This window comes from Paroedura picta, chromosome 6 (genome assembly GCF_049243985.1).
Source record: "Paroedura picta isolate Pp20150507F chromosome 6, Ppicta_v3.0, whole genome shotgun sequence".
NCBI lineage: Eukaryota > Metazoa > Chordata > Lepidosauria > Squamata > Gekkonidae > Paroedura > Paroedura picta.
Window position 1 is genome coordinate 11,126,058 of NC_135374.1, and position 24,592 is coordinate 11,150,649.

Consider the following 24,592-nt stretch of genomic DNA (forward strand, 5'->3'; position numbering starts at 1 on the left):
TAAGGTCATTATCCCACAATCAGGTCAAAATGACCTGACCATACGGATTTCTAGAGGTGTCCTTTAGCACTGGGCCCAGCCAGTCGCGTGCTGGAATGGCAGCCCCCCAGGCGTCAATACGGCGTAGTAAATAATATAGTTCTTCATATCGAGCCGGGTTCCAGGTCGTTTGCTTCAAATATCATATGGATTTCAGTTTACCGGCACCCTGCAGCTCTGACTGGATTGTTAGCCGTGATTTATCCCGCTAATATATGTACAGAAATGCTCCTCATGTTTTTTTGTTCTCCTCAAAGGTTATTTTGTAGGTATCCTCTTTAATAATTCAGGCCCATCCCGTCTCCGCGCTTGGTGGGGGCATCGCCATCTTAACCGGCGCGAAGAGAAATCTCTCGATGGTCTGGTCGTGCCGCCATTTCCCCGCTGGTGCGCCGATCAGGTGACATGTGGCTACGTATAGCAAAATGCGATACAAACGTTACCGAGGTGATACATGTTTTTATTTCATTAGTTTTATGGTCCTAATTAGATTAGGCACCACGAGGGGACATGTTTACGACCGAAAGAGAACGCAGGAAACGAACGGGGGCCTGATTTTCTGCCAAGGAGAAACTTTGGTCTGTCAGACTCACAAACGTCTGCAGCTTTTCGGGAGGGTTTGTCGGTTGTTTACTGCAGGGGTAGTCAATCTGTGGTCCTCCAGATGTCCATGGACTACAGTTCCCATGAGCCCCTGCCAGCGTTTGCTGGCAGGGGCTCATGGGAATTGTAGTCCATGGACATCTGGAGGATCACAGGTTGACTACCCCTGGTTTACTGTATCAAAATCATGGTATTGGTATTCACTTTCATGTCCATCCATGGTCTGAGCCCAATTTATATGAGGGAGTATTTGACTCCCTATGTCCCCTGTAGGGTCTTGTGCTCTGTGGGTACAAATAAGCTGGTGATCCCAGACCTCATTTGCCTGGCCTCAACCAGGGCCAGGGCCTTTTTGGTCCAGGCCCCTGCCTGGTGGAATGAGCTCCCGGAAGAACCAAGGGCCATGCCAGAGCTTCTTCAGTTCCGCAGGGCCCGTAAAATGGAGCTCTTTCACCTGGCGTTTGGTTGAGGCCAGTTTGAGGAAGATCTGACCCCTCCTCTGGCACCTTTGGGTGCTTGCATCTGATTTCCATCATCTGGGCACATGTAGCAGAATTATGGCAGCCTGGTAAAGGGGGGGAGGGGGGATTTTTACTGCTGTCGGTTTTGCTGTCTTAATCCACGTTTTAAGAAGCTGTGGGCAAGCGGTGCTAGAAATAGCAGCATAAAAGCCTGATAAACACATGAATACATAAATAAAAGGGGACCTGTCTGATTTGTATAGATATGTTGCCAGCCTTCAGGTGGTGAGTCTGTGTGTGGCAAAAGTGTCAACCAGAAATTTGACTTGTGCAGCGTCTTTAGAGAGCATTAGAGCATGTGCTTTATGGCAGCTTGATGGACGTGACATAAAAAAAGCCTTTTGTTCTTCCGGGAATTATTTGCAAACTAGGGAGGATCTATTCCCTAAATAATAATATTTCTGTTTTGTACTTTAAAATAAGCTACAAAGATTAGCCCAGTTGGGGAAAATGACTGTGACAGAGAGTGGATTCTATGATATTATATCTCGTTGGGGTGGAAATTTTCACAGTACCAGTAGTTCAGCTGTGGAATGGGGTGCCTAGGGAGGTGGGGAGCTCCGCCTTACTGGCAGTCTTTAAGCAGCAGCTGGACAGATCCTTATCCTGGATGCCTTAGGCTGAGACTGTATTAAGCAGGGGGTGGGACTAGGTGGCCTGTGTAGCCCCTTTCCACTCTATGACTCTATCATCCTATCCAAAAAGGCTGCCATGTAGAGGATGGAGTAGAGGTGTTCTCTCTTGCCCTGGAGGGACGGACCAGAATGAATGGGATGAAATTAATGCAAAGAAATTCCGTCTAAACATCCGGAAGAATTTCCTGACAGAGCGGTTTCTCAGTGGAACAGGCTTCCTCGGGAGGTGGTGGGTTCTCCATCTTTGGACAATTTTAAACTGAGGCTGGCTAGCCATCTGACGGAGAGGCTGATTCTGTGAAGGTTCAAGTGGGTGGCAGGTGACAGTGGATGAGCGAGAGGGTTGTGAGTGTCCTGCATAGTGCAGGGGGTTGGACTAGATGACCCAGGAGGTCCCTTCCAACTCTATGATTCTAAATTCCGTCTAAATCTCCGGAAGATGTTCGTGACAGAGCAGTTTCTCAGTGGAACAGGTTTCCTCGTGAGGTGGTGGGTTTTCCATCTTTGGACATTTAAACAGAGGCTGGAGAGCCATCTGATGGAGAGGCTGATTCTTGAAAGGTTCAAGGGGGTAGCAGTTCTATGAGCAATAGGGATGTGAGTGTCCTGCATAGTGCAGGGGGTTGGTCTGGATCAGGGGTAGTCAACCTGTGGTCCTCCAAATGTTCATGGACTACAATTCCCATGAGCTCATGGGAATTGTAGTCCATGGACATCTGGAGGACCACAGGTTGACCATCCCTTGTCTAGATGACCCATGAAGTGCCTTCCAATTCTATGATTCCTCCCCAAACCCTGCTTTCCCCATTTTCCAACTGCAAAGTCTCCAGAATCTTCTCATCCCTGAGCTGGCAACCCCAGTTAGCCCTGAACATTAGCCATGACTCTATTACTATTTCCATCTCGATCTTTCTCCAAGATACTCAGGGTGGTGTCCATGGCTTTTCCCCTTTGTGTCTTATTTATTTATAATTATACTAATTTTCCACCCCACCTCCTGAGACTTGAGGGCGGATGACATCACCATAAAGTTACATATAAAAATAAATACTCAGAAAAAAAATAGAAATCAGAAATGCAAGCTATTCAACTTTAAAAACAAATCTAGAGAGCCAGATCTAGAGAGCCAGAGTGGTATAGTGGTTAAGAGCGGCAGCTTCTAATCTGTCAAGCTGGGCTTGATTTCCTATTCCTCCACTTGCAGCCAGCTGGATGACCCTGGGCTAGTCACAGTCCTGATAGTGCTGTTCTGACTGAGCAGTCCTGTCAGAGCTCTCTCAGCCTCACAGGGTGTCTGTTGTGGGGAGAGGAAGGAAAGGCAATAGGAAGCCGCTTTAAGACTCCTTTGGGCAGTGAAAAGCAAGGTATAAAAACCAACCCTTCCTCTTCTTCTTCTCCTTGGTGGAGAAGGAGGAAAGAGAAGCTGCGAAAGTCACACTAGCTGATATAGATGCAGGGGTAGTCAAACTGCGGCCCTCCAGATGTCCATGGACTACATTTCCCAGGAGCCCCCTGCCAGCATTCGCTGGCAGGGGGCTCCTGAGAATTGTAGTCCATGGACATCTGGAGGGCCGCAGTTTGACTACCCCTGGATTAGAGCTTTGACAGGAGTCCAGTGTTATTCAAGTGTTGTTTTGGGCCTCAGTTGTAGGCCTGGCAGAAGAGCTCCATTTCACAAGCCCCTTGGCCCCATTCGAGGTCCCACAAGGCTCTTTAGAAGAGCATTCCACTAGGCCAGGGGACAACCTTTGCAAGAACCCTGCAAAGTAGGTTTCTATTCCTGAGACACAACCCCTTCTTGCAGAGGGTGTTTGTATGTGTGTGTGTGTGTGGGACTAGTATCTCTACTCTCATAGGCCCTTGTATGTGTATTGGTGTAGAGATTGAGAGGGGCAGCTTCTAATCTGGTGAGCTGGGTTCGATTCCCTAGAATCATAGAATAAGGGAACTCATGGATCATCTAGCCCAACCCGCTGCACTATGTTCTTCCACATGCAGCCAGCTGGGGGACCTTGGGCTCATCACAGTCCTGATAGTGCTGTTCTCACAGAGCACCAATGTCGGGGCTCTCTCAGCCTCACTGACCTAACACAGTGTTTGTTGTGGGGAGTAGAAAGGGAAGGCGATTGGAAGCCGCTTTGAGACCCCTTTGGCCAGTGAAAAACGGGGTAGAAAAATCAACTCTTCTTCTACTACTGATGAAAATGTTTGTAATTCATTGATTTTTGAAATTGCAATTCCAACCATTCCCTTTATTTCACACAAACCGTCTGGAAAGCCTTTGGTCAGAAGTGCCCTTGGGTGGAACTTTGTTTAACAATGAAGCAATATATTCCCTAAAAGCATCTCTGGTATTTTTGTCCCGGAAAGTCATGTCTAAGCCAAGACAGGAGGACTGGTTTCCCTGCCCCTTCTTTCCCTCTCAGTAGAAGCCTACAGGAAGCCCAGTGAAACCTGCAATTTATTTCTCAAATTAATTCCCCTTCTGTATGACAGATTCGCAGGTGAACGTCCATAAAGATAATAGAGGGTTATTGCGTTTAGATGCTCAGCCAGGTGCCCTGCAATCCTCCATTCTTTTCCCTCCGCAATTAGAGGCATTACCTGCTTCTCTTTGGCAAAAGGGTTTCGTGTTTTGAGACATCATTTTCGAGGGAGTTATCCAGCTGGACCGAGTATTTAGCCGTTAATGAGATGCCCTCCAGGTTTGGAGGTAACATTTCACGTCGGCTCCAGTTTGCGGCTGGATTTAGACCCTGCTAATAAAAAAAGAAGCCGTCATCCAGTTCCACAGTCCTGTAGAAAACCTCGCTCTGGAAAAAGATGACCAGTGAAAGTCCTTTATGATTTCTCCCAGGGTGGGTGGGGGGACAAAGAAGACCAGCGCACCTGCTGTCTTGGACTGAGGTTGTTTTGATTTTGACAACCTGCTCTTATTGCTGTCAGATCTATGGTGATGATTAACTTTGTACCGTTCGCAGCTGAATTGCCGGTAGAAAAGAATCCCTGCAGATCTTGAAGTGTTTGCATGTGTGTGTGTGTGTGGGGGGGGGCATGTGTGTGTGTGTGTGTGGGGGGGATGCAAGTTTGGTGTAGTGGTTAGGAGTGTGGACTTCTAATCTGGCATTCCAGGTTCGATTCTGCACTCCTCCACATGAAACCAGGTGGGTGACCTTGGGCTCGCCACGGCACTGATAAAATTGTTCTGACCGAGCAGTGATATCAGGGCTCTCTCAGCCTCACCCACCCCACAGGGTGTTTGTTGTGGGGAGAGGAATGGGAAGGCGACTGTAAGCCGCTTTGAGCCTCCTTCGGGTAGGGAAAAGCGGCATATAAGAACCAACTCTTCTTCTTCTTCTTATCTGCAGAAGATTTGGATGGAGGCTGGGCCAAAGAGCCCAGCCTCCTGGTGATGGCTAATCTGGAGAACCGATTTCAGTTCCCCACCCCTCCACATGCAATCAGCTGGGTGACTTTGGGTTAGTCCCAGTTCTGTTATCACAGAGCAGTTCTCTTAGAGCTCTCTCTCTCTCCACCCCACCTCACTTACACGGTTTCTGTTGTGGGGAGAGGAAAGGAAACGTGGTTGTAAATTGCACCGGTTTCCTTTGGGCAGTGAAAGGGCTCTTCTTCTAAAGTCCTATGCCTGAACAAGGAACAAGGAACAAGGAACCAAGGGACCAAACCCTGTGAGGAAAGGCTGAGGGACTTGGGGATGTTCAGCCTTGAGAGGAGGAGATTGAGAGGGGACAGGTCGGCTCTCTTGAAGGATTTGAAAGGTTGTCACTGGGAGGAGGGCAGGCAAAGGTTCCTGTTGGCAGCAGAGGAGAGGACACACAGTAATGGGTTTAAACTACACATAGAACGGTACCAGGGAGATATTGGGGGGGATTTCACATGGGATTTCACAGTCAGAGTAGTTCAGCCGGGGAATGGGTTGCCTTAGGAGGTGGGGAACTCCCCCTCAATGGCGGTCTTCAAGCAGCGGCTGGACAGATCCTTCTCCTGGAAGCTTGAGGCTGATCCTGGACTGAGCAGGGGGTGGGACTAGATGGCCTGCATGGCCCCTTCCCACTCTAGGATTCTAGGAGTCTAGTTCAGCCATGGAATGAGCTGCCTAAGGAGGTGGGGAGCTCCCCCTCACTGGCGGTCTTCAAGCAGCAGCTGGACAGATCCTTCTCCTGGCTGCTTGAGGCTGATCCTGCAAACATGCACATGCCTTCCCTTTCTCTGGAGGCAGGAGACTGGTGCCACTGGGGAGGCCGTCATGGGTCTTGAAGCCCATAGGTCTGCTGTAAAGGCCTCCAGGGTGAACAAGCAGGGCGGAGCTAGTCTCAGCATCATAGAGTCATAGAATCATAGAGTTGGAAGGGGCCATACAGGCCATCTAGTCCAACCCCCTGCTCAGCGCAAAGGCCTCTCAGGTGGGGCAGCTGCCAGGGCACAGGGCTTCTGGACCCCCACCACATGCCGCTTCTCTGCCTGCTCACTTGTGAGCGCTTTGCCAATCACTCTTCTAGCGACACACCCTTCACCAGATCCAGCATGATGTGGCGGTTAAGAGCGGTCCTCTCAGAGCTCTCTTAGCTCAGCTATTTCATGGGGTGCCTGTTGCAGGGGGAGGAAGGGAAGGCGACCCAACCACCCTGAGATATATGAAGCCTGCTGGGTGTCCTTGGGCCAGTCACAGTTCTCTCAGAGCTCTCTCAGGCCCACCTACCTCACAGGGTGTCTGTGGTGAGAAGAGGAAGGGCAGGTGATTATAAGCTGCTTTGGGACTTCTGGTAGTGAAAAGCTGGGTCCCGAATAACCAGCTCTTCCAGTGCCGTCAAAGATCGGGATGTGGGCAGGGAGTGCAGCGGCTGTGAGCATGGGCTTGTAAACCAGGCAAGGGAATCATGCACAGGCAGGGAGAGACGCACAAGGGGAGTGGGTGGGAAGTGGGTCTCTGTGAACATTCTGCTCAGCTCTCCCCAAATTGCTGATGGCCCTGAGTCTCAGGGGAAGAGGCAAAATCTGCCTTTCTTCAAGCCCTTTGTTGTTGGGGGTCAGGGGTCGGTGCTGTGGAAGGCTGCTCTGGGGAGGGGGATTTCTTTTTCTAAAACTGGCTTTTCAGAAATAGCCATCGATTCCTCATACTCTCTTTTCCCGTCTTTTAAAAGAGAGATTTATCTTTCATTTCTCTTTGAAAAGAAATCAATGGACTCTTTTGTCCCTTCAGGCCGTGCAGCTCTGTCATGTTACCCAACACAGACTCCGGTGGCCCGGCTAAAAGCCGCAGTCCTCCCCTGAATTTCGCCTCCAGTAACTGGCATACAACAGGCTACTGCCTCTGACTGTGGAGGTTCCATTTCAGTCCAGTGTCTGGTGCCTGTGGATAGATTTATTCTCTGAAGAAGATTTATTCTCTGAAGGCCTTCGGGACCTAGGGTTGTAGGCATTGGGGTAATACTTATTTACACAGTGAGGGATTAAAATATGGAATTCGCTGCCAGAGGGTGTGGGGATGACTCCAGGCACAGGCATCTTAAAAAATAAATTAAATTAAAATAAATAAATAATAAATAAATAATAAAAAGATAAAAAATAAAAATAAATAAAAATATAAATACAAAATAAAAAAATTAAAATAGATGCTGATGATGATTTATATCCTGCCCTTCCACATTACTCAGAGTGGGTAATAATATTTAAAACATAATATTCACAACATTCACAATTTTCCAGATACCCCCAGCTAAGATTTTCCCAGACATTATTTTTCTCTCTAAGGAGCTAATCTTCCAACTCACTCCTCCAGCGGTGAGGCCAGCCTATACTGGTGGGTGCTATTTTAGGCCTTGACCAAAAACCTGGCTAGAATGGCTCCATCTTACAGGCCTTGCAGAACTGACTGAGGTCTTGGGAGCGCAGTCCACCAGCTCAAAAAGGCCCTGGCAATGGTTGAGGACAGTTTCACTGCTTTGAGGCCAGGGACCCTGAGCAGATGTTGGTCTGAAGACCATAAAGCTCTTGGATAGGATCATGGAGGAGAGGGCCTCCTGATGGCACCTGGTCTTTGGCCACAGTGTGACACAGAGTGCTGGCCTGGAGGGGCCATTGGCCTGATCCAACATGTCTGCTCTTATATTCTTATGTCTAGAGTAATGATGCTCTTCTTGGGGCTTGGAGTGGCAACATTCAGAGGGCCACTGCAGTTCTGACCCTGCTAGTGGACCTCCTGGAAACACCAGGGTTTTGACCACCATGTGACACCCGATGTCAGACTGGATGGGCCATTGGCCTAATCCAACATGGCTTCTGTTACATTCTGAGGGCCTTGGAATCTATGTTGGCTTTTCCAGAGGAGTTGGTTGGCCACTGTGTGAGACAAGGTGTTGGACTAGACGGTCCACTGGTCTGATCCAGTAGGGCTCTTCTTATATTTTCAGGAAGGCCTCAACCTCTATGCCTTATTGCTGGTCCTCCAGAGAAACTGGTTGGCCACTGTGTGAGACAAGGTGCTGGGCTAGATGGACCACTGGTCTGATCCAGCAGGGCTCTTCTTGTGTACTTACTATATCTCGTGGCAGGGGATTCTATTGATGATACATTTTTCAAGAAGTCCTTTCCATGGGAATCTGTGAGTTCCAGTTAAATGGAACCCTTTCCAGAACTGAGGGAAGTCTTTTCTTTCTGGAAGTGGATGATGTTGTTAGAGAAGGAAGGACCCACATTCTTATCTGTTGTAGCTCCTTTTACTTGTCTGAAATCTCCATGGGGGGCGGGGGGAGAGTACATAAATGGGGGGGGGGGAGTTTGTTTTCAGCCTTTTTGGTACCAGCTGTGTCCATAATTTAGCAAGTAAAACAAATGAACTTTCCTTTCCCAACTCCTGTTTCAGGCTCGCTTGCCAAAAAACGGTTAAGCAGTTTTTCATGAAGATGCAAATTGACTGCGGTTTCTTTCCTGGCTTTTAAAAACTATCGGAAAACTCATTGCAAGATTTGGCACGGGCTCTCCGCTCCCGAGCAGGCAGAGATTTCTTGAACCCTGAGGACAATTTGGCTGCTGCGCTGTGTGGCGTTCCGCGGGTAATAAGCGGGGGAAGCGATCCTGCCTTTGAGGCTGACTCCCCTTCTCCTCTTGCAGGGTTCTTCAGCCTTGTTTAGTCTGTGGCCACTTTTGGAAGCCTGGAATGATGCAGAAGAAGCCAAGACAGAATGGCAGCCATGAGGGTCTGTAAAGGTAAAGGTAAAGGTATCCTCTGTGCAAGGACCGAGTCATGTCTGACCCTTGGGGTGACGCCTTCCAGCGTTTTCATGGCAGACTCAATACGGGGTGGTTTGCCAGGGCCTTCCCCAGTCATTACCGTTTACCCCCCAGCAAGCTGGGTACTCATTTTACCGACCTCGGAAGGATGGAAGGCTGAGTCAACCTTGAGCCGGCTGTTGGGATTGAACTCCCAGCCTCATGGGCAGAGCTTCAGACAGCATGTCTGCTGCCTTACCACTCTGCGCCACAAGAGGCTCATCAGGGTCTATAGGCAACCCCAAATATTGGTCCATTTCAAGCCCGGGATACTCTCATTTGCCCATTTTTCCAGCGTATGCAGATCTCCTTGAACTCTCTTCTGGTATGTTCGCTGCTCCTCCCAATTTGGTGTCATCTGCAAATTTAATGAGGTGTTCCCCCACCCCCTCATCCAGATCGTTGATACAAACATCGAAAAGTACTGGACTCATTACCAAGCCCTGTGGCACCCTGCTGCTCACTTCCCACGATGGTGCAGAATATAGTTGGGAAGCAGAGCTGTGGACACGCCCACCCGGGGGCCCTCCTTTTCTTATCCCCTCCAGGCCCATCATTGGCCATTCTGGGTGGGGGGTCAACATGATCATATATGGTCATATCACCTAATAAATGTTTAACAAGTTAAAAATAGATGTTTTATATTAATGAATTCCCACCCATTCAGGAAACCCAGGGCCATCAAGAAACCCCAGGGTTCCATGAAATCCTGGGCCTATTCTGCACACACTAGATAATGCACTTTAGAAGTAGATTTTCCTGTTCTGCACAGGAAAATCCAGCTACTAAAGGACACTGAAATTGAATTATCCAATGTGTGCGGAATGGGCCCTGGTTGAGAAAGCCTGCATTAGTTCATCATTCAGCATGACCAAATAAATATCCACCAACCCTTTAGAGTATCTGAAGGTGGTGACCACATCACTTCACAGGCATCTCTTCTCCAGCACAGTTTCCCTGCTCTTTCAGTCCCTGAGAGCCACCTTGGTGAAGAGGTTAAGAAGGACCAGGGCTGATCCCCAACTCCTCCTCCACATCCAACCAGCTGGGTGACCTGGGGCCAGTCCAAGTTCTCTTAGAGCTCTCTCTGCCCCACCTGCCTCACAGGGTACCTGTTGTGGGGAGAGGAAGGGAGAGTGATTGTAAGCCACTTTGAAACTCCTTTCGATAGTAAAAAGCAGGGTACAAAATAACAGATCTTCTCCTCCTCCTCATAGGACCTTGTCTCTAAACCCTTCACTAGCTTCATCACCCTACACTGGACTCATTGTTACTATGTGTGCTGCTAAAACACCTGGCCAAACTGGCCACGGACAAGCGTTTGGGGGATTTGAACGGCAGGGCATCTGCTGGCTGCCAGCCACAGATCGTAAAACTGATTAATGATGGTCCTTGACAATGTAATAGAATGTATCAGGTATTCTCTGGCCATCAGCATTTCTTCTGTGGATCTTTTGCCCTTTCTGGTATCGGCAGAAGGGGTGACCAGTAATTATGTACTACTGAGTAAATCACAATTAGGTGTCGATGGGTGGGTGGCACGGAAGACGCCGCTCTGTCGATTTTGGGGGACACGTTTGGACAGAGTCCTTTGGAAAGACACTTTCCAAGCCTACAAGAAGAAGAAGGAGAAGGAGAAGGAGAAGGAGAAGGGGAAGGGGAAGGGGAAGGGGAAGGGGAAGGGGAAGGGGAAGGGGAAGGGGAAGGGGAAGGGGAAGGGGAAGGGGAAGGAGAAGGAGAAGGAGAAGAAGAAGAGTTGGTTGTTATATGCCGCTTTTCCCTACCCGAGGGAAAGTGAGGAGAAGAGGTGGGTGCCAGAATCATGAGGATGGGAGGACGTGGCCGACAGCCCGGTTGGAAGTGTAAAGTATAATGAATCTTTTATCAGAGCAAAGAACTCTCACTCAAAGAAAGGAAGCGGAGGGATCATCCAGTCGTTGCATCAAAGATTCAACTGGGGCCCCAAACTAGACATGATCAAAGGTTTACAAGCTTCAGGGACACGTTCCCGCATTGTCTTGCAAGCTGAACCTTCCAAGCACCACCTCACATCCGCAGAAGGATTCTGGGAGATATTTTAGGCTTACAGACATTGGCAAGGCCTGTCGGCTAGTCACAGTTCTCTTAGAGCTGTTCTCACAGAACAGTTCTGTCAGAGCTCTCTCCGCCCCACCTACCTCACCTGTTGTGGGGAGAGGAAGGGAAAGCTGTTTGTAAGCAGCTTAGAGACTCTTCCGGGTAGTGAAAAGCAGGGTAGAAAAAACAGGTCTTCGTCATTCTTCTTTTTCTGTTATTATTCTTACTAGGGGCCAAGCCTGTTGCATTCAGGAAGGCAATGGGCACTAGATGGGGTGGGTGGAGTGGAAGAACTCTGCAGATGGTGGCCTCCCCTTCCCCCCAGGACCTGGAAAGGCTGCAGGCAGCTCTTATGGAGCTCACCGGCAGGGGTGGAGAGAGGGCCCTATGCAGTTGATGACTCAAGGCTTGGTGGCCTTGCTGTTTGTAACATGTGGGACATGCCAAGAGAGGAGATCTGATGGTTTTACAGCTCATCAATAGCATGCCCTATCACTAGCAGCAGAAGGGGCTATCACCTTGGCATTGCAGACCCCTTAACGTATAATGGCCTAAAGTTGGCCCTTTTATTATCCCAGCCAACAGTGTAGGACTCTATGCGTTTCATCTCCGCCTGAAAAGACTTCTTTGCATTCCCACACTGCCTCCCTGGCCTCGTAGCTTGACCTGGTAGGTTCTGAGCACGCGCCAACATCACGCCCAGGTGCAAAAACTGCACACCCAGTCCAAACACAGCTGCTTTGAAGCGAGGCATGTCCTGCTCACGACAAGCCCCCTGGCAGACGTAATCCGAGGAAGCCGGGCACTTGGCCATGGGTGCCTGTGGCAGCTCTCCAGCCAGCTGAACTTAAGTCTTTGCTGATGTTCGCTTTTCCTTCCAGCCAACCATCAACGGAATCATACAGGGCACTTGACTCAAGAGGAAACGGGCATGGCAAGCAAAGGAATTTTGATTTTAGAGTGCCTTATTTGTAAAACGTCCAACAGGCCCCCAGCCGCACCTTCAAGAGCAGCAAGGGCTATTCCAGGATGAGCTTCTTTGAGGCAGAATTCAGTGTCTCAAATATATTTAATCACAAGCCCATTGTAGCTTCACAAGACTGTTCTGCTTTGCCCGCTGACTTTTCCAGCTGGGGGGGGGGGGGGTCTCTTTCGGTAACACACTTCCACCAGCTGGTTGTCGTACAGGGCTGCTAGCTGGGAGAACTGGGGCTCTTAGCTGCCCCTTTCACTCCTGAGGTCTCACCTCTGTGTCTCCCCCAGCCCCAGCCTGTGAGGGGCCAGCGTGCATCACAGATGAAATCGCCTCACAAAAGCTCATGAGAGAATGAATTTTGTTAGTGTTTTAGGTGCTCCTGAGCCAGTTTGGTGTTGAGAGCCAGTTTGGTGGAGTGGTTAGGAGTGCGGACTTCTAATCTGGCGAGCCAGGTCCGATTCTGCACCCCCCCCACATGCAACCAGCTGGGTGACCTTGGGCTCGCCACAGCACTGATAAAACTGTTCTGACCGGGCAGTGATATCAGGGCTCTCTCAGCCTCACCCACCTCAGAGGGTGTCTGTTGTGGGGAGAGGAATGGGAAGGCGACTGTAAGCCGCTTTGAGCCTCCTTCGGGTAGGGAAAAGCGGCATATAAGAACCAACTCTTCTTCTTCTTCAATAATCTCAGGGCTCTCTCAGCCTCCCCTCCCTCACAGGGTGTCTGTTGTGGGGATAGGAAAGGGAAGGCAACTTTAAGCCACTTTTAGTCTCCTTCAGGCAGAGAAAAGCAGCATATAAGAACCAACTCTTCTTCTTCTTCTTCTTCTTCTTCTTCTTCTTCTTCTTCTTCTTCTTCTTCTTCTTCTTCTTCTTCTTCTTCTTCTTCTTCTTCTTCTTCTTCTACCTGTTTCATTCTGCGGTTACAGGCCAGCACGGCTAACCCATCGAGAATTATTTGTGGAAAGGGAGCCATGACTAATCGAAAGGGGAGAGGCGGTGGCTAAGGGAAAGAGCATCTCCTCGGCAGGTGGAAAGTCCCAGGTTCAATCCCCAGCATCTCCAGTTAAAAGAAACGAGGTGGGAGACCCTGAGACCCTGGAGACCCACGGCCTGCCTGGATACCAATGGTCTCACTCACTATAAGGCAGTTTCAAGAAAGAGTGAAGAACCAGAACTTCAACAGACCACAAGAGCTTGGTTAGTTTTAATCCTAGAATGGGCATGGTGTGCAGCCCTGAGCATTCGTTCACACTGCCTTGGACTTTGTTGCATTCTGCCAGGGAAACATGAACAGCATACTTTGCTCAAAACGGACTTTGGGGGTCCCGGCGAAAGCCCCAATTTGCCACCTGCTGGAGCCAGCTATGGTCAGCCCATGGAGCATACAAGACCATTGCTTTATGTCATAGTTCAGTAACTGGACCAAGCTGCCTCTGGTCCTTTGTTACTTTTGAGAGGCTGTGGCTCGTTCAGAAGGTCCCCAGTTCAATTCATGGCATCTACAGTTAGAAAGATCTGGTTGTACATTTGGTGAAGGACCTCAACCTGAGACCTTGGGCAGCTGATGTGCAAGAGATACGCAGAGGTGGATTGCCGTTGCTTGCCTCCAAGGCACAACCCTGGTATTCCCTGGAGGTCTCGTATCCAAATACTAACCACAGCTGCCGTTTAGCTTCCAAGATCTCACAAGATCAGGCGAGCCTGGGTTATCAGGGCAATAGAAGGTTACTGACCTTGATCAATGAACGATCCAGCAGGGTAAGCCAGCGTGGTGCAGTGGTTAAGGGCAGCAGCATTTTATGTGTTGAGCCAGCTTTGATTCCCGACTCCTCCACATGCAGCCAGCTTGGTGACCTTGGGCTAGTCGCTGTCCTGATAATACTGTTCTCACTGAGCAGTAATATCAGGGCTCTCTCAGCCTCACCTGCCTCACAGGGTGTCTGTTGTGGGGAGAGGATGGGGAGGCGATTGGGAGCTGCTTTGAGACTCCTTTGGGCAGTGAAAAGCGGGGTGTAAAAGCCAACTCTTCTTCTTCATCATCTATATATTCACAGGTCTGCTCAGCTCCTGCATTCTAAACCCTGTCCCATAGGGGAGAGCATCTTTAATTTCATCTTTTATCTCTAACACTCCCATGTTGGGCTCTGCTCAATCCCTTGATTGGTTCTAACTTTCTGGAGCCGAAATGCTTCCAGATATGATCTTAGCCTTAATGAAATTTTGTGGAAGGATTATATGCATAACAATGATCCAGCAGCTTGTGTGTGTGTGTGTGTGTGTGGGGGTAGAATATTTCCCCATTAACACCAAGAACAACGGCAACAAAAACCTTTAAACTGTTGTGCAGGCAAAATTAGAAGCTTGCCTCCATCCCCCCCCCTCCCCACCCACCCAGTTCCTGTGAATGTGAAGAGATAAAAGCAGCCTTTCCTCTGGAAATTTCTTTTCCCCACTGCTGTAAACATTGAATCGCTCTGGGTCGCTCAGCAAGGATAAGCTTGAACCGAACGCGGAAAAGGAAGGACAGAAGCCTGACTGCCAAATGTAGATTAGCTCGATCTCTCCTATTTCCAGTAGTCACTTAATGGCTGCGAAAGTCAGAGAATGAAGAAATCAGACAGGAGGAGGGTCGATTCGTTTGAACTCCGGTGCTGGAGGAGGCTTCTGCAGATCCCCGGGACAGCAAATGTCACAAGCAAGGAAATACGTAAAGCTCTGAGAGTGGCGGAATAAAAATCCAATTAATAAATAATAAATAAATCATAGATGACTCTGGGGGTCCTTTCCAACTCTCCAATTGGCTCTCCTGAGGTCCATGGACTACAATTCCCATGAGCCCCTGCCAGTGCATGGCATAAACTCATGGGAATTGTAGTCCATGGACACCTGGAGAGCCACCGTTTGGCCTCCGCTGCCAGACTATGTCACGTCTTTGTAACTTTTACATCAATACCCAAATGGCTGTTCTGTTTCTTTTAAGAACTGTTTGTCCACCACCCGGAGGATTTCAGGCAAAGGCAGTTTCCTCCAATGAGGGGCCTGTATTGTGGGGCCTTGCACCAATGCATTCATGTGCCTCTTAATATCTCAATATCTGTTTGTCTTTGTAGATGTATGCACTCTGAAGGCGACACCAGTCCACCCTTTCTCCCCTCTTTTAGATTCACGCCCACCTCTGTCTTTATTTCTCACACATCCTACCTAATGGAGAGCCAGTTTGGTGTAGTGGTTAGGAGTACGGACTTCTAATCTGGTGAGCCGGGTTCGATTCTGCACTCCCCCGCATGTAACCAGCTGGGTGACCTTGGGCTTGCCACAGCACTGTAAGCTGATTTGAGACTCCTTCAGGTAGAGAAAAGCAGCATATAAGAACCAACTCTTTCTTCTTCTTCTTCTTCTTCTTCTTCTTCTTCTTCTTCTTCTTCTTCTTCTTCTTCTTCTTCTTCTTCTTCTTCTTCTCCTTCTCCTCCTCCTCCTCCTCCTCCTCCTCCTCCTCCTCCAGTCTGGTGTTGTGGTTAGAAGCGCGGACTTCTAATCCGGCAAGCTGGGTTCGATTCTGCACTCCCCCACATGCAACCAGCTGGGTGACCTTGGGCTCGCCACGGCACTGATAAAACTGTTCTGACTGAGCAGAAGTATCAGGGCTCTCTCAGCCTCACCCACCCCACAGGGTGTCTGTTGTGGGGAGAGGAAAGGGAAGGCGACTGTAAGCCGCTTTGAGCCTCCTTTGGTTAGGGAAAAGTGGCATATAAGAACCAACTCTTCTTCTTCTTCTTCTCCTCCTCCTCCTCCTTCTGCAAGTTTCATGTGGCAAAGCGCCGTTGTACAAATACCCTTTAAGGGACACAAATATAATTTAATCGAGCCGGCATACGAATCTAGGGAAAGGATACTGAACACGGAAAGATCTAAACGGAACCACCTGCTCACCCTTTCTTTTCATTTCACTGAGTGGTGGGGGACAAGAAATCCCTGAACAATAGGACAGAGAAAGGAGAAGTGAATGAATCAGCACCGAAGACAGAAGGTTGATAGTCATCGGAAGGAGCAATAGATAATTCACAATTTGTGAGTCTTATGATGCCAACATAATTCGGTTTCCAAGATATTTAGGCAATAATTACCCTATTATGTTTCAACAATGCCTCCTTTATTGCTGCTGGGGTTTGGTACCTGACACTAATTTTTGTAGTGACGCTAATGAAGAAATGACAATAACACCTATTGGTAGAGAGCAAACCTGTTTAATTAGTTGTCTGGGAAAGGAAGATAATGTCATATTATTTCCCAGGGGCCAGTCAACTTGTCTTATGCCGGAAGATAATCACCTTCCGTCTGAAGGAGGGAAGCTCCTTAGAAAAGATGCTGGACTAAAACTGCCTTTTCCTCCCATATTTACAAAGCTGCAATGAAGAAGATGATGAAGAAAAGCAGGGTTTTTATAGCTTGTTTTTCATGACCTGAAGGAGTCCCTTCCTCTCCCCACCCTGTGCTGTAGGTGAGGATGTAAGAGCTCTGAGAGAGAATGCTCTGCGAGAAGAGCACTATCAGGGCTGCGACTAGCCCAAGGTCACCCTGATGATTCCCATCTCCCTTGTATCTACAAAAGAAGAAGAGTTGGTTCTTATATGCTGCTTTTCTCTACCCAAAGGAGTCTCAAAGTGGCTTACAGTCGCCTTCCTTTTCCTCTCCCCACAACAGACACCCTGTGGGGTGGGTGAGGCTGAGAGAGCCCTGATATCACTGCTCGGTCAGAACAGTTTTATCAGTGCCGTGGCGAGCCCAAGGTCACCCAGCTGGCTGCATGTGGGGGAGCGGGGGATCAAACTTGTCTTGCCAGATTAGAAGTCCTCACTCCTAACCACTACACCAAATTGGGTGGAGGAGGAAGAAAAATAATTGGTTTTTATACTGTGCTTTTCTCTACCCGAAGGAGTCTCAAAGCGGCTTCCAATCGCCTTACCTTTCCTCTCCCCACAGCAGACACCCTGTGAGGCAAGTGAGGATGAAAGAGCCCTGAGAGAGACTGCTCTGTGAGAACAGCACCATCAGGACTGTGACTAGCCCAAGGTCACCCAGCTGGCTGCATGTGGTGGAGGAGGGAATCAAACCCAGCTCGCCAAATTGGAAATGGACGCTCTTAACAACTAAACCAAGCTGCTACCAATGGTAAATTTATACTTACCCAAAGGATTTTTTTTGGGGGGGGGAATTTCAGGATACTGTTTGAATGCAAATGAAGCTGCCTCATTCAGACCCTCAGGTGATCAAGGTCAGGATTTCGAGCAGATGTCTTTAACATCGGCTACTCCTCAAACCATTGCGCCTTCCGATTGGCCCCTCCGCTCGTCAATCTGGGGCCAGTTGCCAATCGTTGCCTCCCCCATCCCGGACTTGGCCCACCCCCACCCCCACCCCCCTTAGCCTTTTATTAATACCGCAGAACGCAGTTCACAGATAATACTCTCCGAGGACCAGAGAAGGAATGAAGCATAAACTCTGTGGGTGCTGTCCATGGTGCTGTAACTCATTAAGCTGTATGATCTGAACTCTTTTGGAGGTTGGAGAAATGTTAATTTGGCATCGACAAAGGTACCTGTGACAAGCCGGTTTTGCTTGTCTTTAATGCTAGTATCTCATGGGAAATGCAGGTGTGGCCGTACAGTTGATCATGCTGGGCCATAATATTTGTTTAAAACATTGTAATACTGTCTTCTACCCGAATAGGGCCCTCAGGGAGGCAAATGTCACAGCGTTGCCATTCTGACATTAAAATCCATTTTGTTTGAGGATAGCCAAGCCAAACAGCACCCCAGTTTAAAACTCTTACAAAGCTGGGTGAGTGAATCTGAACATAAGATCTGGTTGGAAGATAAGATATTACAGAAACAAACTTAAGTAAGTGGGAAAGCAGAAATGACATTTGTGTGTATGGGGAGTGCCATTTATTTAATTAATTTATTTTATTTATCTTGTAAGGTATATCCTGCCACTCCCAAGAGGCTCACGGTGGGTCACAATAACAAAAATAAAACCCCCAATACCCCCCCCCCCTTCATTAAGACCAATACACAAGTTTGGTGTAGTGGTTAGGAGTGTGGACTTCTAATCTGGCAAGCTGGGTTCGATTCTGCGCTCCCCCCACATGCAGCCAGCTGGGTGACCTTGGGCTCGCCAGAGCACTGATAAAACTGTTCTGACTGAGCTGGAATATCAGGGCTCTCTCAGCCTCACCCTCCTCATAGGGTGTCTGTTGTAGGGAGAGGAAAGGGAAGGCGACTGTAAGCCGCTTTGAGCCTCCTTCAGGTAGAGAAAAGCGGCATATAAGAACCAACTCTTCTTCTTCTTTAGTAATATCAGGGCTCTCTCAGCCTCACCCACCTCACAGGGTATCTGTTGTGGGGAGAGGAATGGGAAGGCAACTGGAAGCCACTTTGAGACTCCTTCAGGTAGAGAAAAGCGGCATATAAGAACCAACTCTTCTTCTTCTTCTTCTTCTTCTTCTTCTTCTTCTTCTTCTTCTTCTTCTTCTTCTTCTTCTTCTTCTTCTTCTTCTTCTTCTTCTTCTTCTTCTTCTAAACTATTAAGTATGAGTGTGAAAGTTGGACAATAAATAAAGCCGGCCAGAAGAAAGTTGGTTCATTTGAAATGTGGTCTTGGAGGAGAGCTTGAGAAGACAAGAGTCATTGGGCAAGGCAATAGTTCTAGGAAAAATCGAAAGGCAGCAGAAATAGAGGAAGATCCAGCATGAGATGGGTTGACTCAGTCTAGGAAGCCCTGGCTCTCCCGTTTGCTGTTACTGATAGGATGTTTTGTAGGTTATTAATTCATAGGGTTGCTATAAGTCATAAGCAACCTATCCCTGGTGCAAGAGAAGTGTGCCTGGCCTCAATCAGTGCCAGGGCCTTTTTAGTCCTGCCCCCTACCTGGTGGAATGAGCTCCCAGGAGAACTAAAATGGAGCTCTTTCCCCAGTTGGGGCCAAGGCAAGGAAGATCTTGGGGCCCCTCCCCAGGCTGACCTTAACATCTGGTCCTCCCCCATTCCCCCAAGGCATGAATATCTCGGGACCAAGGAGGGGGGAGTGTTTTATCACCACCAGTTTAGAAGAAAGTCACCCAGCTGGCTGCATGTGGGGGATCACAGAATCGAACCCCGGCTTGCCAGATTAGAAGTCTGCACTCTTAACCACTACACCAAAACCAGCCTTCCTTTTGATATGTTCTGCATGTAGATTGAAATGACACAGGGACTAAAAGATGAGTGTGAGAGAGCCAAGTTTGTGAAGTAGTTAGAACATGACCCGGAAGCGTCATTTTTGATGGTTGATGACCTTGCATGTCTCTTTCTGTACATGGCCCCACTGTGCGGGTTTCTTGATCCTCACTCTGAGGCCATTGTTGAGTATTAGGTAGAATGATACAGGGGATCAAGTTAATATGGAAGCACCACAGACAGAAACCTCTATCAAGACAGAAACCTCTGTCAAGAGTTTAAGTCTGCCTGTCCAAACAGCTTACTGAGTAAATCTGTCGCTGGCAGAAATGCCGTACGGTGGAAGAAGTCATCCCACGCAGGTGGCCGAGGGGAAAAGCCAAGACTGATGTTTCTCTTGGTACAGCAGAGTGAGGAGGAGCTGGTTGGGATGGAGAGAGATGGAAACGGCAAACCTCCTAGACAAAGAGCCTCTCCAGCTCCTCCGCCATCTGCAGTCGGATTCCTGCCATCCGCATTAATGGGATCGTGATTTAGGCCACCGCGTGGAACTGTTAACGAAGCTGCCAAGCAGTTCAAGCAAACTATTTGCACGCTGAGATGGAGGGGAGGAAAAATAATAATCTTTTCCTAAGTGCCTGGCAAGGTAAGCGACCATGCCGAATCGCGTCCATCGACCATTCAGCCAAACGTAATGACGATCCCCCCAAAGAGCACTTCTCTTCTGGGCCATCTCTGTGACAAACTTCTGCCAACAGCAGCCACACACACACAAACACACACACACAGACACAGCATGCTGCTCCCTGTGGCAAGGAGCAAAGGAGGACGGGAGCTCTCTAAACACCCCCCTTGAAAACTGGTACAGAGATGTCGATGCAAATCCACTGAAATAAGTAGACTTTGTAAAGCTTGAATGAGGAAGGATTGCAAAGAGGGGTTCTCATTGCTGGAAGCAACGGCTAGTTTCTGCTGAGAGCCAGCTTGCTGTAGTGGTTAGGAGCACAGCCTTCTAATCTGGGGAGCAGGGTTTGATTCCATGCTCCCCCACATGCAGCCAGCTGGGTGACCTTGGGCACGCCACAGCACTGATAAAGCTGACCGAGCAGGAATATCAGGGCTCTCTCAGCCTCACCTCCATCACAGGGTGTCTGTGGTGGGGAGAGGAAAGGGAAGGTGATAGTCAGCCGCTTTGAGACTCCTTTGGGTAGAGAAAAGTGGCATATAAGAACCAACTCTTCTTCTTCTTCAGTAATTTCAGGGTTCTCTCAGCCTCCCCTCCCTCACAGGGTGTCTGTTGCGGGGAGAGGAAAGGGAAGGCAATTGTAAGCCGCTTTGAGAATCCTTCTGGTGGAGAAAAGCGGCATATAAGAAACAACTCTTCTTCTACTTCCATGTGTGGACCCAAGTGTAGCTTAGCCTCCGATTAGAACATCAAGCCAGCAGCCTCTATTTAGCTGGTTTCCACCTATGTACAGGGCCACTTGTTTTCTTTGGAGATGTCGTATGGAACCAAACGTTTTCCCTTCCCTCACTCCCACCTCCCCCCAAATGCTTGCTGCGCAGTTATTCCAGCTCTGCATTGGGGATGTTGGCCAGTCAGTATAGCTGAGGGGTGTGGCGAGGAGGCTTGGACAGCTGATGTCAGGTCCAGGGCTCCTTGAAGCCTGAAAAATTATTTCAGCAGCTCCTCCATGGTCAAAAGTTTGAAAAAGGCCGCTATAGGGCATGCACTATTGCACAGCTCTTACATGGTTCACAAGGTACCTTACCAATCTTATTAAACTCTCCAGGAAGATCAGGGCAGTTTGACACCTTCTGGATTCTCCCTGATATTTCTTCAAAGTAACTTGCCAAATTTGGGGGTGAGCGTATGCAGCATGTGCCAGAAGATAGAATCATAGAATCTTAGAGTTGGAAGGGAACTCTTGGGTCATCTAGTCCAACCCCCTGCACTATGCAGGACACTCACAACCCTCTCGCTCATCCACTGTCACCTGCCACCCCTTTGAGCCTTCATAGAATCAGCCTCTCCATCTGATGGCTATCCAGCCTCTGTTTAGAAATGTCCAAAGATGGAGAACCCACCACCTCCTGAGGAAGCCTGTTCCACTGAGGAACCGCTCTGACTGTCAGGAACTCTTCCAGAAGTTTAGATGGAATTTCTTTTGCATTAATTTAATCCCACTCGATCTGATCCGTCCCTCCGGGGCAAGAGAGAACAACTCTGCTCCATCCTCTATATAGCAGTCGTCTCCTCTCCAGGCTAAACAGACCAAGCTCTCCCAACCTTTCTTCATACATATTGGTATGAAGAAGTCCTTAAATAGTGCTGGATGAAAATGACACTTTCAAATGTATTTGCTGATTTTTAGCATTGCAGGCGGTCAGGCTGGAATGAAATGAAATGACGCCATGCCAGGATCATCTGCTCAGGGGGGTTTCATCCATGCTTCCCACAAATCATCCAGGCACCCAGTCTGTGGGGTAGATCTCCCTAAGTGAATCACCAACCTCTGTCCTCAGAAGCATTGACTCTTGGGTTCATAAATCAAACTGCTTGAGGACCTAAGGACTCAAACTGGGACAAATGTTTCCCTGAAGGTAGTCCTTTCAGAGGCTCCGATGTGTCCCTAACATCCTTTGCTCTTGTCTTTCAGTCCTGTTAGAGCTGTTCCCATGCAGCATTTCTGTTAGAGCTCTCTCAGCCCCACCTCCCTTCCGGGGTGCCTGCTGTGGGGAGAGGAAGGGAAGGCAATAGTGGGCCACTTGAAGACTCCTTTGGGCAGTGAAAAGCAGGCTGCAAAACCCAACTTCTTCTTCGTTTTTTTAAAGTCCTAAATCACCTCTTCCCCCCCAGCAAGATTTCTGGAGAGTCCTTTGGGCAGTGAAAAGCAGGCTGTAAAACCCAACTTCTTCTTCGTTTTTTTTAAAGTCCTAAATTACCTCTCCCCCCCCCCCCCCAGCAAGCCTTTCTGGAAACTCCATCCTTCATTCTGTAGCACAAAAGCATCACCGTGACCAACTTCTAAACTTCCCAGATAATCCGCCCAGCCAGGACTTGCTTACCTCCACTAAATAAGGATGGAGGCTTCATCTCAGCACACACAAGCCCTTTTTAAACACACACACACACACACACACACACACACACACACACACACATGGTGCTTGGCTTGCTAGCATGGCTTCCTTTTCCATTTCCAAGATAATGGTTGCTTGTAAATTGCAGTCCACTCTGAGCTTTGCGATAATGACCTATTACCGGCTCTTGCCTTGAACCGGCAACATCAGAGCATTTCTAAGGAGCCAATTCCTGGTTGCATTAACTGAGCCGAAATGACTCTGTTTATCAGGATCTTTTCTTCTCCCCCCAGAAGGAGCCCGGGAGTCGTGGGGTTCAATCGTCTTCAGAGGCTTTTAATGAAGAGGGCTCCTTCTTGACAGGGCAAAGTCGTCTCCATCAAGGGAAACCTCCGGTTTTGACACGCGGGCAAGGGCGATGATGCGGAAGGGGGTCCAGGAACGGAACAGAAATGCGGGCTACCTGAGAAACGCTTTCACATCCCAGCCCTGGGTGCCGTAGATATATTTCCTTATAAACATGCACTTGTCCTTCATGCGACCTTGAAAAAAACACAAGGAGAAATCAAACGATCCGGCTCATTCTGCATGTACTGGACGCAGAGAAGAAGAAGAAGAGTTGGTTCTTATATGCCGCTTTTCCCTACCTGAAGGAGTCTCAAAGCGGCTTACATTCGCCTTCCCTTTCCTCTCCCCACAACAGACACCCTGTGAGGGAGGGGAGGCTGAGAGAGCCCTGAGATTACTGAAGAAGAAGAAGAGTTGGTTCTTATATGCTGCTTTTCCCTACCTGAAGGAGGCTCAAAGCGGCTTACAGTCACCTTCCCTTTCCTCTCCCCACAACAGACACCCTGTGAGGGAGGGGAGGCTGAGAGAGCCCTGAGATTACTGAAGAAGAAGAAGAGTTGGTTCTTATATGCTGCTTTTCCCTACCTGAAGGAGGCTCAAAGCGGCTTACAGTCGCCTTCCCATTCCTCTCCCCACAACAGACACCCTGTGGGGTGGATGAGGCTGAGAGAGCCCTGATATTACTGCTCAGTCATAACAGCTTTATCAGTGCTGTGGCGAGCCCAAGGTCACCCAGCTGGTTGCATGTGGGGTAGTGCAGAATCGAACCCGGCATGCCAGATTAGAAGTCCGCGCTCCTAACCACTACACCAAACTGGCAAAAGATCTCTTTTTTTTGTTTGTTTTCCCAAAAGTAAAAAGTACATGGCAAGAAGCTCTTTGCTGGTCTCCCATCCAGAGGCTAGTCAGATCCAGCCCAGTTTGGGACCACTAAGGCAGCCCCGTCAGGTGCCAGGGGTAAACAGAGAACTGGTTGGCATATGCTGCTTGCTAGGTGGCATAAACAGTGTCTAGCTAGCTGATATGTGTGGCCAGGTTTCCTGCACCACAGTTGTGGTGGTGGTGGAGAATGAAAGAGAAAGAAGGCTGAGAACTTTCCTCCACCCATGCCGTGCTTGCGAGATGAATTCAGTCTTGCCATAACTGGGAATGTTTGTTCCCTGATGTTATGTGGGACATGAATTGGATCAGGAGACACTCCCCTTTCCTTTCCTTTCCTTTCCTTTCCTTCCTTTCCTTTCCTTTCCTTTCCTTTTCCTTTCCTTTCCTTTCCTTTCCTTTCCTCTCCTCTCCTCTCTCCTCTCCTCTCCTCTCCTCCCCCTCCCCTCCCCTCCCTCCCTCCCCTCCCCTCCCCTCCCCTCCCCTCCCCTCCCCTCCCTCCCCTACTATTGATACCAATAGAATATGGGGCTATCTTCTTTGAGGGCCAATAGAATTGGACCCTCTGGACCAATATTTTGAAACTGGGCATGGAGGAGGTTAGAAGAGGCATCAATAACAATGCTGCAAATTTGATGCCTTTACCTAAAAAAAACCCTCAGCCCCCCTGATGGCCAGATACCTCCAGATTGATTCTCCATTATACCTTATGGGGATCAATTATAAGGTCCCCAGGAGGCATAACAGAGCTGAAAAAAAAATTGGATTCACAAATATTTACTTAATTGAAATATCATCCCATTATTAGGATTTGGGACTATTGAGAAATACCAATTTTTGGGAGGGGGGGGGTTCAATATACCTGAACCTCACAAATACTGATTTTTTGTACAACCATACTAAGTAGTGAGGAAGGAAGGAAGGA